The following is a 14,817-nucleotide window of genomic DNA, read 5'->3' on the forward strand; positions in this document are numbered from 1 at the left end:
TAATGCAGCAACGGCCGCAGACCAGTGAGGCAAGTGGTTCCACTAATACTGCATCCTTTGGTGTGAGCCGTTTACTGACAAAAATGACTGGAGAGGATGATCCGGAGGTGTTTTTGACCACATTTGAAAGGACTGCTGAAAGGGAAAAGTGGCCTAAGGAGCAGTGGGCTGGACTTGTGGCCCCTCTGTTAACAGGGGAATCGCAGAAAGCCTATTATGACCTAGAGCCGGACCAAGCAAAAGACTATGTGGTGCTAAAAACAGAAATATTGGCACGGCTGGGTGTCACCCTGGCCGTCCGGGCTCAGCGTGTACATAACTGGACTTTCCGGCTTGGAAAACCCCCCAGGTCTCAAATGTATGATCTCATTCACCTGAGCAGGAGGTGGCTGCAGCCAGAGACTTTGACCGCACCAAACATTGTGGAACGTGTTGTTATGGATCGTTTCCTGAGAGCTCTTCCTACTGCCATCCAAAAGTGGGTAAGCCATGGAGCCCCAGAAACTGCAGATAAGCTTGTGGATCTGGTTGAGAGGTACTTGGCTACAGAGAACCTGACCACCTCTTCCAGGGACTCACGGACTTTCCACCCTAAGACCAGACCATCCCCAGTGGCGGGTAAGATGACTCCAAGGGGTGAGGGTGGAGAGAGTGAGAAGGTGGGGGTTCAACCTAATGTCTGGCGGGAGCAGCCCGGGAAGCCCAGGCCGCAAGGGGCAGCGAAAAAGATTATTTGCTACCGCTGCCGGCAAGAGGGACATATTTCAGCTAATTGCCCAGTTGTGGATGAACCTATGCAATGTGACTTTATAAGGGACAGACGTCAGTCGATGTTTGCGACAGTCGCTTGTACTGCCATTCGGGGACCTGAGAAACATTTATGTAAAATGTGTATTAATGGTAGAAATGTGGATGTGTTGCTGGATTCAGGTAGCCTGGTGACATTGATAAAGGCTGAATTAGTTACTACAGTGGTCTCTGGGAATAACAAGGTGGCTGTTATTTGTGTGCATGGGGACACCCGAGAGTATCCTGTAACTTCAGTGTTTTTTGAGACCCACAAAGGTAACCTCTCTCATCAGGTGGGGTTAGTGTCTCACTTACCACATGATGCCATTGTGGGAAGGGATTTTCCAATGTTCTGGGAACTCTGGGATTGTCCTGAGCCCCCCACTGGTGCCCCTATAGACCAGAAAGATGATGACCAGAATTCCTCTGAGAGTGGTGAGGACTCTCCAGAATTTCCCTTGTCGGTATTGGCAGGGGAAACTCGAGAAAATGGGGAGGAGCCAACATCCTCAGATGAAAACATGCCGTCTGTGGAATTTTCAGATCTTGAGGTTCACAGGGAAAATTTTGCCACAGAACAGTTAAAAGACCCCACCCTAATAAAGGCACGGGAAAATGTGGTGAAAATAGATGGCGAGTTAGTGAACCCAGAAAAAACTTGCACTTACCCGTACTTCACTGTGGAAAGGGACCTACTGTATCGAGTGGCTCAAAGGGCAGAAGAAACCGTTGAGCAACTTGTGGTGCCCAAACCTTACAGGAAGTTGGTGTTGGAATTGGCCCATGGGCACATTCTTGGAGGTCATCTGGGGACAGAGAAAACCAGAGAGAGAGTATTGCAGAGATTCTATTGGCCTGGGGTCATGAAGGAAACAGAAAATTATTGTTCCTCCTGCCCTGTGTGTCAGAAGTCGGCACCTATGCCACATTTCCGTAACCCGCTGGTACCTCTTCCTATCATTGAGGTCCCCTTTGAGAGGATCGCAATGGATTTGGTAGGTCCGATAATGAAGTCCGCTAGGGGGCATCAGTACATTTTGGTTATAATGGACTATGCCACCCGTTATCCGGAGGCAATTCCTCTTCGAAATACCTCGGCCAAAACCATAGCCAAAGAACTATCTCTTGTTTTTAGCCGTGTGGGTATTTGTAAGGAACTGCTTACGGACCAAGGTACACCTTTTATGTCCCGGGTTATGAAAGAACTATGCAAGTTGTTCAAAGTGACACAATTACGTACGTCTGTGTATCACCCCCAAACAGATGGGTTAGTTGAAAGATTCAACAAAACCCTAAAACAAATGTTAAAGAAGGTGGTGGATAGAGATGGAAAGAATTGGGACTGTCTAATACCCTATTTGATGTTTGCCATTAGGGAGGTACCCCAATCCTCTACGGGTTTCTCACCCTTCGAGTTACTCTATGGGAGACACCCAAGAGGACTGCTGGATATCGCCAAGGAAACTTGGGAAAATGAGAGTTCTCCCCACAGGAGTGTGATTGAGCATGTCGCCCTGATGCAAGATAGAATTGCACAGGTAATGCCAATCGTAAAGGAACATTTGGCCCAATCGCAGTTAGCACAGCAGAGAGTGTACAACCGTGGGGCCAAGACCCGTACTTTTTCCCCGGGGGATAAGGTATTGGTGCTAGTCCCTACGGTTGAAAGCAAATTCATGGCCAAATGGCAAGGTCCATACGAAGTTCTTGAAAAATTGAGCGAGGTGAACTATAGGGTCAGACAGCCAGGAAGGCGAAAGCTGGAACAGGTATATCACGTCAATCTGCTGAAAGCCTGGAGGGATAGGGAATCCCTAGTTGCAGAGACTTTGTCACCGGTCCAGTCTGATTGCTTTGTTCCTGAGGTTGGAATCGCAGTCACCTTATCGAAACCCCAAAAACAGGAGGTTAAAGAGTTTGTACTTCGCAACAAAGAGATTTTCTCTGAGCTGCCGGGAGAAACATCTGGCGTAGAGCATGATATTATTACCCCGCCAGGAGAAAGGGTAAAACTAAAACCTTATAGAATACCAGAGGCCCGACGGGAGGCAATACGTGGGGAGGTTCAAAGGATGCTGGAATTGGGTGTGATAGAGGAGTCCCAGAGTGACTGGTCCAGTCCTATCGTACTAGTGCCCAAACCTGATGGGAGCTGGCGGTTTTGTAACGATTTTCGACAATTGAATAAAGTTACAAAATTTGACACCTACCCCATGCCGCGTATAGATGAGTTGATCGACCGGCTGGGAACAGCCCGATACATGACAACTCTCGATCTCACCAAAGGGTATTGGCAAATTCCCCTGGCCGAGTCGGCCAAGGAGAAAACTGCGTTTGTAACCCCAGATGGGGCGTTTCAATACAAGAGAATGCCGTTTGGGTTACAGAATGCACCTGCAACATTCCAGCGGAAAATGGACAAGATTCTGAGGCCCCATCAGAAGTATGCTGCAGCTTACCTGGATGATGTGATTATCCATAGCACAGATTGGGTCTCACATCTGCCAAAAGTGCAAGCAGTCTTAGACTCCATTCGGGAAGCTGGGTTTACGGCCAATCCAAAGAAGTGTACCATTGGACAGGAGGAGGCCAAATATCTGGGGTACACTATTGGGAGGGGAGTGATAAAGCCTCAAGTCAATAAAGTCGAGGCCATACAGAGTTGGCCACGTCCCAACAGCAAGAAACAGGTACGAGCCTTTCTGGGAATCGCTGGCTATTATCGGCGATTCATCCCCCATTTTGCTTCTCAGGCTGTGCCCCTCACCAACCTGACAAAAGGGAAAGAGTCTGTCATGGTCAAATGGTCCCCAGAGGCTGAAGCAGCATTCCAGTCATTAAAAACCGCCTTATGTAGCCAGCCAGTGTTGTACTCCCCAGACTTCTCTAAGGACTTTGTTGTACAAACTGATGCATCAGACGTTGGGTTGGGAGCAGTGTTGTCCCAGGTCTGGAACGGGGAAGAGCACCCAGTCATTTACCTCAGCAGGAAATTGAAGTCCCATGAGGTAAATTACGCCACAATTGAGAAGGAGTGTTTAGCTGTGAAGTGGGCTCTAGATTCCCTTCGGTACTATCTATTAGGTAGGCACTTTGACCTGGTAACTGATCACGCTCCTTTAAAGTGGATGGCTCAAAACAAGGAGACCAATAGAAGGATAAATAGGTGGTTCCTGGCCCTACAGGAATTCAACTTTACAGTAAAGCATCGCCCTGGCGTTAAAATGGGGAATGTGGATGCTTTGTCTCGAGTACATGCGTGCCTGACTGCGTGTGTTCCAACCCCAAGGTTGAAACAAGAGGGGGGGGTATGTGACAGCAGGCAGGTAAAATCACCTGGTTGCATCCAGGATGGAAAATATGTATGCCCTAGATTCAGGCTTTATGCTGACTTATACCACTAGGGGGAGTGCTGGGAGTCCTGCAGGGGAAGAGTTAATGAGCCCAGCTGAAGTAAGTGGGCTCATTAAGACCTATAGAAAACACCCCAGCAGGCTTAGGGAGATGCTCCATCCTGGAACCAGTTCTGTGATTGTGTAGACTGGGGAGTGTGGAATCTGAGCTTTGCGGTGAGTTAACGCCTGTGTGGCAAAACTTCTCAAAGAGAGATAGGGTCTGGGGCAGCACAAGGCTGCACCCAGTTGTTAGTTAGGGAATCTACGTGTGTAGTAAGCGGTCAAGCTGACCAGGATTTCTTTTCATGTTTCTTTTTTTGTTTTTCTGTTATTTTTCAATGCATCTAGTCTGAATAAACCGCACCTTTGTTTTTGTTTCACCTACCAAGCTGTCTGCTGTGCCTGATTTTGTGTGGTGAACCCATCCAGGGGGTCACACACACCCGCTGCCGAGTTAACCCCTCACAATATATAAAATGAAAAATCACGAGGGTTTACAACCCCTTTAAGTCCCCGTTCATCAGGATTCCCACTTGTCATTTTTAAGTGCAATTTTCATGTGTTTCCATGTGTTGCGCATGGGGCAGCCTGTTCACTTCACTGGGCTGCCCGATGTGCATTTGTCACCCAAAACAGGCTCCTGCTCCTTTTTAGGCGATGAGCGTCACATGATTTTTAAATCAAGTTATGCACATGATTTCCGTGCCATTCTGTTGTTTGCGGCAAAATTTGTGCCCGTGTTTGGGGTGCCGATAGGAGTGAATGGCACTCAAACGCATGTTGTGTGTTTTACCATGATTGTACAGCAATTTGGAATCGTGGGCAGAATTGCGGTGATTCTGCCAGCAATTCCAAATTGCCAAGTGTGAGTGGGGCCCAAGTCATACAGGTGTGTACAACCTTCAAATTATATACAACCAGCTGTGTCAGAGCAGATGGCGTGGTTTACAGAGTTGTAAGAGAGAAGCCATTATACCAATCGGCACCTGCGGGGATAGGCGCTACACTTAAGAGCTACACTTAGATCGGCCAAAGGTATTTTGAAACTCGGCGGGTTCAGCAGGAACCGGCTGAGACTTGAACCAAGTATGGACAAGCTGAATGTACCCAAGTTGATCAATCAATCAACCTGCCGGATTTTACATGCGATTATCGCTAACAGCTGGTATAGCCGCCAGCAATAATCACTGTATCCTCCCAGCGGAGACAGCTTGCCCTGCCAGCCCGGTGGGAGAATGCAATGGTTCAGCAGGAGGGATTCCCCTGACTGTGCTGTCTGTGCTGATGTGGAAATCAAGCAAATTTCTTTCCTGCAACCCGTGCTTGCAGGAAAGAAGTTTGCTCCATGTATGGCCTAGACATGTGCAATTCGTTTAGTTCTGAAATCGTTTTTTTTTTAACAAGTTTTGACAAATTTTTTAATTTGGAGATATCTGAATTATCGAAAAAAAAAAAACCTTTAACAAATTTTTCAGAATATTCGAAAATTTGTAAATTTGTAAATTCAAAAATTGGAAAATTCGTAAATTGGAAAATCCAAAAACCCAAAAATGTGAAAATCTGAACTAATAACTAAATAATAATAACTTAACTATTACTAGCTATTAAATTCTAGGTATTGGATTTTCCTTTCAAATTTGGCTGTTAGTGAATGTAACGAATACGAATTTATCCGAAGTTACGAATTATCTGACATAACAAATGCCGCATCTAAACGAATGGAACGTAGCAAATTAATAATAATAAATAACAATAATAAAAACGTTTTTTTACTATTATTATTATTTATTATTAATTTGCTCCGTTCCATTTGTTTTGATGCGGCATTTGTTATTTCGGATAATTCGTCACTTCGGATAAATTCGTATTTGTTACGTTCACTAACAATAATGAATGACCCGAAAAAAGAAAAAAAAATGAATGAAACGAAAACAAACAAATTTTTCGGTTGTGCACATGTCTAGTATGGCCTGCATTACTTTTTTTTTTTTTTTTACCGTTCACATAGTGACAGGTCAATAATGCGTCTGCACAGCAGCACTGTGTGTTGCATTGTTGCTCACTAATACGTCATCCAATGCGCTACAGGAAATTGCTGCATTTTTTCGCACTATAGAGCACATCCCAGCATTGCAATGAGAATGGGAAACATGGAAAACAATTGTCTATGTGACCTGCATTTGTCCAGACCCAACATCCTATTCACACTGAGTGTAGCCTGAAATGATTTTTTTGCACATTTTTTGAGCATTACGCATAGGGCAGCCCATTCACTTGGGCGTTGAGCTGGGCGCATTTTCTGTGCGTTTCGCAGAGCACAAAGACGTGCATCTGCTCGCTGTCTTTGGGTTGCCACTAAAGCGGAGCTCCAGGCTCCTTTAGAAAAAAAATAAATGTCAGCAGCTACAAATAGTGTGTCTGCTGACTTTTAATATTAGGGCCCTTACCTGTCCAGGAATCCAGCGGTGTCTATAACTGAGCTGATTTTTTATTCGGCTATCGGGTGCTGCCGCCGCCATCTTGACTAAGGGAAACCATAAGTAAACCCTTGTGGCTTCACAGCCGGTGTTTCGTCACATATGGCGACCCATCACATTTGGCTACCCGCTGGAGTGCGCATGCGCGACGCCGCCATATGCGTTACAACACTTATAAAACTTTTGTCACTTTAAACACTTTTTTAAAAGTGTTTAAAATAAATTCAAACAAAAAGTGTTAAAAGTGTTTTTGTCACTTTTTAACACTTTTTAAATGTAAAGTTTTAAAAGTATTGGAACGCATATGGCGGCATCGCGCATGCGCACTCCAGCGGGTAGCCAAATGTGATGGGTCGCCGTATGTGACGAAACACCGGTTCCCCCCAGATGTATGGAGAAATTGGGGGGGGGGGGGGGGGGCGCCTCTTATGCACGGACCGCCGCTGTGTTTCTGTGTGCATTTCCAGAACAAGCACATGCGCATGCAACCTAAAGAGCAATCTAAAAAGCGACTCAGCGCAGATCACTTTTCAAACCCTGCCACCATGGGGAAAGAGCACAAAATTCTAAATAAAAAAAATAAATAGAATAAAATCAGGAATTTTGTAACTATTATTATACAGGATTTATATAGAGCCGACAGTTTGTGCAGCGCTTTACAATGTGCCTATAGTCAACAGATAAAGATGATAAAAGAAACGGTTACCCTTTTACAGTCCTCATCTAATCTAATGCTGGTCATACACTATACGAAAAATCTGCCGAAATTCGGTCATTTGGCCAGTTCGTTAGTTTTTCGGCCAGTTAATGGGCACAAGATCGAAAATCGTTGGGACGTTTTTGAGCTGAAAAAACGAAGGACAAGTTTGGAAATTTTCTGCTGAACGAACGATAAATTGAAAGGTTATGCTGGCCATACACTATCCGAAAAATCGGCCCAAATTCGGTCATTTAGACAGTTTGTTAGTTTTTCGGCCAGTTAATGGGCACAAAATCGATAATCGTTGGGACAAGTTTGGAAATTTTTCTGCTGAACGAACGATAAATTGAAAGGTTAATGCGTTTCCCGTCCGAACTGTTTGCACTAGGTATAATGTAAAAAAAACGAACAAAAAAAATACATTCACTTATGTCCACTGAACAATTTATCGGTCATTACATGATGACATAATTATATAATTTTTTTTCGTATATTGTATGGCCAGCAATAGAAAAAAAACAAAAAACTAAAACCATTGAAGCAAAAAAAAAACGACCGCGGCAGGACTCGAACCTGCAATCTTCTGATCCGAAGTCAGACGCCTTATCCATTAGGCCACGCGGCCACTGTTGAGATGTAATGCTCAGTACTTTCCACATGCAATATACTATGCCCGCCTCTAGACATCACTAATCAACACCGCACGTATCGTCACTCCATTTCCTTTTACCCCTTACAGGCCAGACTAGTTGCTAACATAAGTAAATGGATGGTGGATTGGGGGACGTATTCTCTTACTGCAGGAGGTCAGTGTGAGCGGAGAAACACGTGGGGGGAGGTGAGTGATGTTATAGACACGTGTGGGGGGAGGTCTGCAGGTCTGATCTGTGTACATTACACTGGGGGGGGGGATATGAAATCTTCTTACTCAGTATAGAATCCACCTTTACACCAAACAACAATATAATTGTAGAGATTTAATTATATTTATTTATTTTCTATCATATGCATTTATGTTCTATGTTTTTATTTATTTTATAATATAGTTTATTATGTATTTTACATTTATTTATTCAGACGTCCCAACCTGCAGAAACTCATTTCAGGGAGGTGGCGCTTCGTGACCGCAAATGCCCCCCCCCCAACCCCCTCCACCGCCTGCGGCAAAATATTATTATTTAAATCACTTTTTCAATATTTTTTCGCGGTGCTTCTGGGGAAGGGGGTGGGGGTGGGTGGTATGTGGACGGTGTCAGTAGTTTTTTTTTTTTTTTTTTACAATTTAATTTGTTTTTAATTTTTTTTCACAATGATTTTTGGGGGGAGGGGGTTGGGCTGTGGACAGTGTTGGTAGGGCAGGGGAGAGTGGTGTCAGTAGTGTTTTTATTTTATTTTTTTACACTTTTTAATTTTTTTAGAATTTTATTTTTTTTTATATTTTTTTGGGGGGCTTTGGTGAGATGTCAAGGGTCTAAACAGACCCCTAACATCTCCCCTATGAGACAGACAAAGGGACTGAGGACACATTCCCCAGTCCCTTTCTCGGCACTAAAGATGAATGAACAGGAGACAGAGGCTCCAGTCATAAACTGAGCAGAGGAAACACAGTTTGCTCAGTTATCACAGGAGCGATCTTACTCACTGTGTCCATTAACTAGTTCCCCCCCGCAGCCGGCGGGAGAGGAGAGGAGGGGAGCCGGCTGAGGGGGGCCGGAGGAGAACAAGGGGGTACTGAGAAGTACATGGAGGGGGCCAGAGGAGAACGGGGCGGAGAAGGACACGGAGGGGACCAGAGGAGAATGGGGGCAGAGAAGGACACGGAGGGGACCAGAGGAGAACGGGGGCAGAGAAGGACACGGAGGGGACCAGAGGAGAACGGGGACAGAGAAGGACACGGAGGGGACCAGAGGAGAACGGGGGCAGAGAAGGACACGGAGGGGACCAGAGGAGAACGGGGACAGAGAAGGACACGGAGGGGGCTGGAGGAGAACGGGGGCAGAGAAGGACACGGAGGGGGCCGGAGGAGAACGGGGGCAGAGAAGGACACGGAAGGGGCCGGAGGAGAACGGGGGGCGGAGAAGGACTCGGAGGGGACCAAAGGAGAATGGGGGGCGGAGAAGGACACGGAGGGGACCAAAGGAGAACGGGGGGGCGGAGAAGGACTCGGAGGGGACCAAAGGAGAACAGGGGCAAAGAAGGACACGGAGGGGGCCGGAGGAGAACGGGGGCAGAGAAGGACACGGAGGAGACCAAAGGAGAATGGGGGGCGGAGAAAGACACGGAGGGGGCCGGAGGAGAACGGGGGCAGAGAAGGACACGGAGGGGGCCGGAGGAGAACGGGGGCAGAGAAGGACACGGAGGGGACCAAAGGAGAACGGGGGCGGAGAAAGACACAGAGGGGGCCGGAGAACGGGGGCGGAGAAAGACACAGAGGGGGCCGGAGGAGAACGGGGGTGGAGAAAGACACGGAGGGGGGCGGAGAAAGACAGAGGGGGCCGGAGGAGAACGGGGGCGGAGAAAGACACGGAGGGGGGGCGGAGAAAGACACAGAGGGGGGCGGAGAAAGACAGAGGGGGCCGGAGGAGAACGGGGGCGGAGAAAGACACGGAGGGGGGCGGAGAAAGACACAGAGGGGGCCGGAGGAGAACGGGGGCGGAGAAAGACACGGAGGGGGGCGGAGAAAGACAGAGGGGGCCGGAGGAGAACGGGGGCGGAGAAAGACACGGAGGGGACCAAAGGAGAACGGGGGCGGAGAAAGACATGGAGGGGGCCGGAGGAGAACGGGGGCAGAGAAGGACACGGAGGGGACCAAAGGAGAACGGGGGCGGAGAAAGACACAGAGGGGGCCGGAGAACGGGGGCGGAGAAAGACACGGAGGGGGCCGGAGGAGAACGGGGGTGGAGAAAGACACGGAGGGGGGCGGAGAAAGACAGAGGGGGCCGGAGGAGAACGGGGGCGGAGAAAGACACGGAGGGGGGGCGGAGAAAGACACAGAGGGGGGTGGAGAAAGACAGAGGGGGCCGGAGGAGAACGGGGGCGGAGAAAGACACGGAGGGGGGCGGAGAAAGACACAGAGGGGGCCGGAGGAGAACGGGGGCGGAGAAAGACACGGAGGGGGGCGGAGAAAGACAGAGGGGGCCGGAGGAGAACGGGGGCGGAGAAAGACACGGAGGGGACCAAAGGAGAACGGGGGCGGAGAAAGACATGGAGGGGGCCGGAGGAGAACGGGGGCAGAGAAGGACACGGAGGGGACCAAAGGAGAACGGGGGCGGAGAAAGACACAGAGGGGGCCGGAGAACGGGGGCGGAGAAAGACACGGAGGGGGCCGGAGGAGAACGGGGGTGGAGAAAGACATGGAGGGGGCCGGAGGAGAACGGGGGCGGAGAAAGACACGGAGGGGGCCGGAGGAGAACGGGGGCGGAGAAAGACACGGAGGGGGCCGGAGGAGAACGGGGGCGGAGAAAGACACAGAGGGGGCCGGAGGAGAACGGGGGCGGAGAAAGACACAGAGGGGGCCGGAGGAGAACGGGGGCGGAGAAGGACTTGGAGGGGGCCGGAGGAGAATGGGGGCGGAGAAAGACACGGAGGGGGCTGGAGGAGAACGGGGGCGGAGAAGGACTCGGAGGGGGCCGGAGGAGAACGGGGCCGGAGAAAGACACGGAGGGGGCCGGAGGAGAACGGGGGCGGAGAAAGACACGGAGGGGGCCGGAGGAGAACGGGGGCGGAGAGGCACATGGAGGGGGCCAGAGGAGAACGGGGGCGGAGAGGCACATGGAGGGGGCCAGAGGAGAACGGGGGCGGAGAAGGACATGGAGGGGGCCGGAGGAGAACGGGGGCGGAGAAGGACATGGAGGGGGCCGGGGGAGGAGCACACAGAGAAGCTGGGGGTAATCAGTGCGGTTGTAGCGACAGCTGTGATCAGCGATCGCCCTGTTTAGCTTTTTAGCTGACAGTCGCGGATGGGAGTTAGCCCAATTTTTTTTTACATAATGTGAAAGATGAAGTTACGCTGAGTAAATAGATACCTAACATGTCACGCTTCAAAATTGCACACGCTCGTGGAATGGCGACAAAGTTCGGTACTTAAAAATCGCCATAGGCGACGCTTTAAAATTTCTTACTGGTTACATGTTTAGAGTTACAGAGGAGGTCTAGCTCTAACGTACGCGGCGATACCTCACATGTGTGGTTTGAACACCGTTTTCATATGACTTACGTATGCGTTTGCGCTTTAAACTTTTTTTTTTTTTTTTTTTTCTTGTTAATTTTACTTTTTTTTTTTTTTTTTTTTTTTTTTTTTAGTTTGACGCTTTTTAAAAAAAGAAATTTTTTTTTGATCACTTTTATGCCTATTACAAGGAATGTAAACATCCCTTGTAATAGGAATATGGCATGACAGGTCCTCTTTACAGTGAGATATGGTGTCAATAAGACCCCACATCTCACCTCTAGGCTGGTAAGCCTGAAATCAAAAAAGAAAAAATAACGATCTCGGCTTCCCAGCCGAGGCGACGATATTTGTTTGAATGCAGAGGCCGGGCGTGACGTCATAACATCGCGCCTGGCCTCCGAATGATCATAGAGGCTCCGGCGACCATCTGGTCCACCGGAAATCTCTATGGTAAACATCTGGGGCCGGCGGATTCTGTCTCCAACTCACCGATGGAAGCGGTGAGTCGGTAGAAGCATCGGAGGGCTGGGGAGTCCCCTCTCGCCACCTGTAAAAATGATCAAGTGGCGGAACAGCTGCTGTGATCGTTCTTGTGGTGTAGGGCAGGGATATGCAATTAGCGGACCTCCAGCTGTTGCAAAACTACAAGTCCCATCATCCCTCTGCCTCTTGGTGTCATGCTTGTGGCTGTCAGAGTCTTGCTATGCCTCATGGGACTTGTAGTTCTGCAACAGCTAGAGGTCCACTAATTGCATATCCCTGGTGTAGGGAATCACCAGCTGAAAAAGCCAATATCTGAATGAGGCCTTTAGCTGCAGGCATTATACAGATATACCCGCACAAAGTCAAGGATGTCATATGACGGCTGGCGGGCGGGAAGTGGTTAAAGTGTTACTAAAAATAAGTAAAATGAATCACTTCGCGCCCGCGCTATAGCCGAAAGACGGCTGCAGCGCGGACGCTATCTGCCGGGCGGCCGTCCCTGTTTACTTCCGCAATGCGCGCTCCCGCGGGTGCGCATTGCGGAAGTTCTGTGCTGGCCGTGTCCCTCGGACACAGTCAGTCACATATCGCCGTAAACTGCCAATGACAGCGGCCGTTTACAGTGCGATCGGCAGTGCCAATGAGAGAGGATCTCATATGTAAACATATGTGATCCTCTCTCATTGCCGGCTCTCCCTCCTCACACAGAGACAGCGTGTGTGGAGGGAGAGCGAACCGCTGCAGCGGTGTGTGTAAAAAAAAAAAAAAAAAAAAAAAAAAAAAACTGAAAAAAAAGTCGTGAGTGTCTCCTGTCATCCCTCCCCACTGTCATCTGTCGCCAGTGCCATCCCTCCCCACTGCCATCCCTCCCCACTGCCATCCCTCCCCACTGCCACGTATCAGTGCCACGTATCAGTGTCACGTGTCATGAGTGCCACGTATTAGTGCCATCTGTCATGAGTGCCACGTATTAGTGCCATCTGTCATGAGTGCCACGTATTAGTGCCATCTGTCATGAGTGCCACGTATTAGTGCCATCTGTCATGAGTGCCACGTATTAGTGCCATCTGTCATCAATGCCACGTCAGTGTCATCAGTGCCACGTATCAGTGCCATCTGTCATCAGTGTCACATGTCATTGTCCTGGTGCTCCAGGGCCTTCAAAAGTGTAATAGGTGGTCAACAAGTTAGATGTGTAATTTATGCTCCTAGAACACGTGACAGCGCTCCCTGCATGTTGGGTCTCTGTATGTGGCCAGGCTGTGAAAAAGTCCCACACATGTTGTATCCCCATACTCAGGAGGAGTAGCAGAATGTATTTTGGGGTGTCATTTGTGGTATATACATGCCATGTGAGAGAAATAACCTATTACAATGACAATTTTGTGGGGGAAAAAAAAAAAATCTTCATTTTGCAAAGAATTGTGGGAAAAAATGACAACATCAAAAAGCTCACCATGCCTCTTACTAAATACCTTGGAATGTCTACTTTCAAAAAAGGGGTCATTTGGGGGGTATTTGTACTTTTCTTGTTGCTTGTTCGGGTCACAAGAAATGAGATAGGCCACCAGTACATCAGGTGTGATCAATTTTTTATGATTTGCACCAGTTTGTAGACTCTCTAACTTTCACAAAGACCAAATAATATCCACTAATTTTGGTTATTTTTACCAAAGATATGTAGCAGTATAAATTGTGGCCAAAATTTATAAAGAAAAATTAATAATTTGCAAAATTTTATCACAGAAACTAAGAAAAATGTTTTTTTTTCAAAATTTTCGGTCTTTTTTTATTTATAGCGCAAAAAATAAAAAACCCAGAGGTGATCAAATACCACCAAAAGAAAGCTCTATTTGTATGAAAAAAAAGGACAAAAAATTCATTTGGGTACAGTATTACATGACTGAGTAATTGTCATTCAAAGTGTGAGAGCACCGAAAGCTGAAAATTGGTCTGGGCAGGAGGGGGGTTTAAGTGCCCAGTAGGCAAGTGGTTAAAATACTGCCACTATATGCCTTTTTGGATGATCTGTATACCACGGTCAGTGATAAACTGCACGGTTTCTCCAGTGCTGAGAGTTCAGGAAGGAGGAGATTTCCACTACAGCCTGTATACACGCCCACATGTGGGATGTCAATATCATGTGACCTGGCTATCTCCAAGAACAAGTAACTGTTCTCTCCGGCATAAAAGACACAACTGAGCATGTGCAGGTTGGCTACCCTGTCTGTGTTAGCTGGCCTCCCCAGACAGTGCAGGAGGGGGAGGATCTGTGCATACAGGATCAAACAGACTTTATACACAATGCAGAGGATTAACCCCTTAAGTTCCACAGTGAGTATAACAAGCATGCTATGGTGCATATACAGACTGATTTTACTGTTGTGGGTTTAGTAACACTTTCAGTGGCAAGGTATGGCAATGCCCATGGTGTCATGAGGTGCAACTGACACCTTACCTAAAGGCTCCTTTCACGCAGACTTCAGCTTGTAGAAGAGCAATGTGAACAGCAAGCTTTTATAAAACTTTCAGCAAGCTTCGGTCAGCTTTCTCTAAGCCTGAAAAGCGCCCTTCATCTCCTTTTAGAAATCTTATCCACTTGCACCTCCGGGAGATTTACCCCCCTATTCCTGACCAGGCCATTTTCTGCGATACGGCACTGCATTACTTTAACTGACAATTGCGCGGTCCTGCAACTCTGTACAGAAACTAAATTTAGAATGGAGCTTTCTTTCGGTGGTATTTAATTACCACCGGGTTTTTTTGCGATATAAACGAAAAAAGAGTGAAAATTTTGAAAAA

At 48.0% G+C, this 14,817-nt stretch overlaps 1 protein-coding gene and 1 non-coding gene across 3 annotated transcripts in view; one reads left to right on the forward strand and one right to left on the reverse strand.

Annotated features, from left to right (window-relative positions):
* The first annotated feature begins 7,879 nt into the window (after nt 1-7,879).
* POLG (DNA polymerase gamma, catalytic subunit) overlaps nt 7,880-14,817 on the forward strand; it is a 79,757-nt gene continuing 72,819 nt past the window's right edge. The window contains exon 1 of one of the 2 annotated variants that reach the window (XM_073618453.1): nt 7,880-8,199. The gene's annotated coding sequence lies outside the window, so the exon portion shown is untranslated. The remainder of the gene's footprint in view (nt 8,200-14,817) is intronic. The other variant, XM_073618454.1, reaches the window with a different exon arrangement.
* TRNAR-UCG (transfer RNA arginine (anticodon UCG)) lies at nt 7,914-7,986 on the reverse strand. Its single transcript has one exon. It is a non-coding gene; the product is annotated as a tRNA-Arg (tRNA).

Source organism: Aquarana catesbeiana, linkage group LG03 (assembly GCF_042186555.1).
Source record: "Aquarana catesbeiana isolate 2022-GZ linkage group LG03, ASM4218655v1, whole genome shotgun sequence".
Classification (NCBI taxonomy): Eukaryota; Metazoa; Chordata; class Amphibia; order Anura; family Ranidae; genus Aquarana; species Aquarana catesbeiana.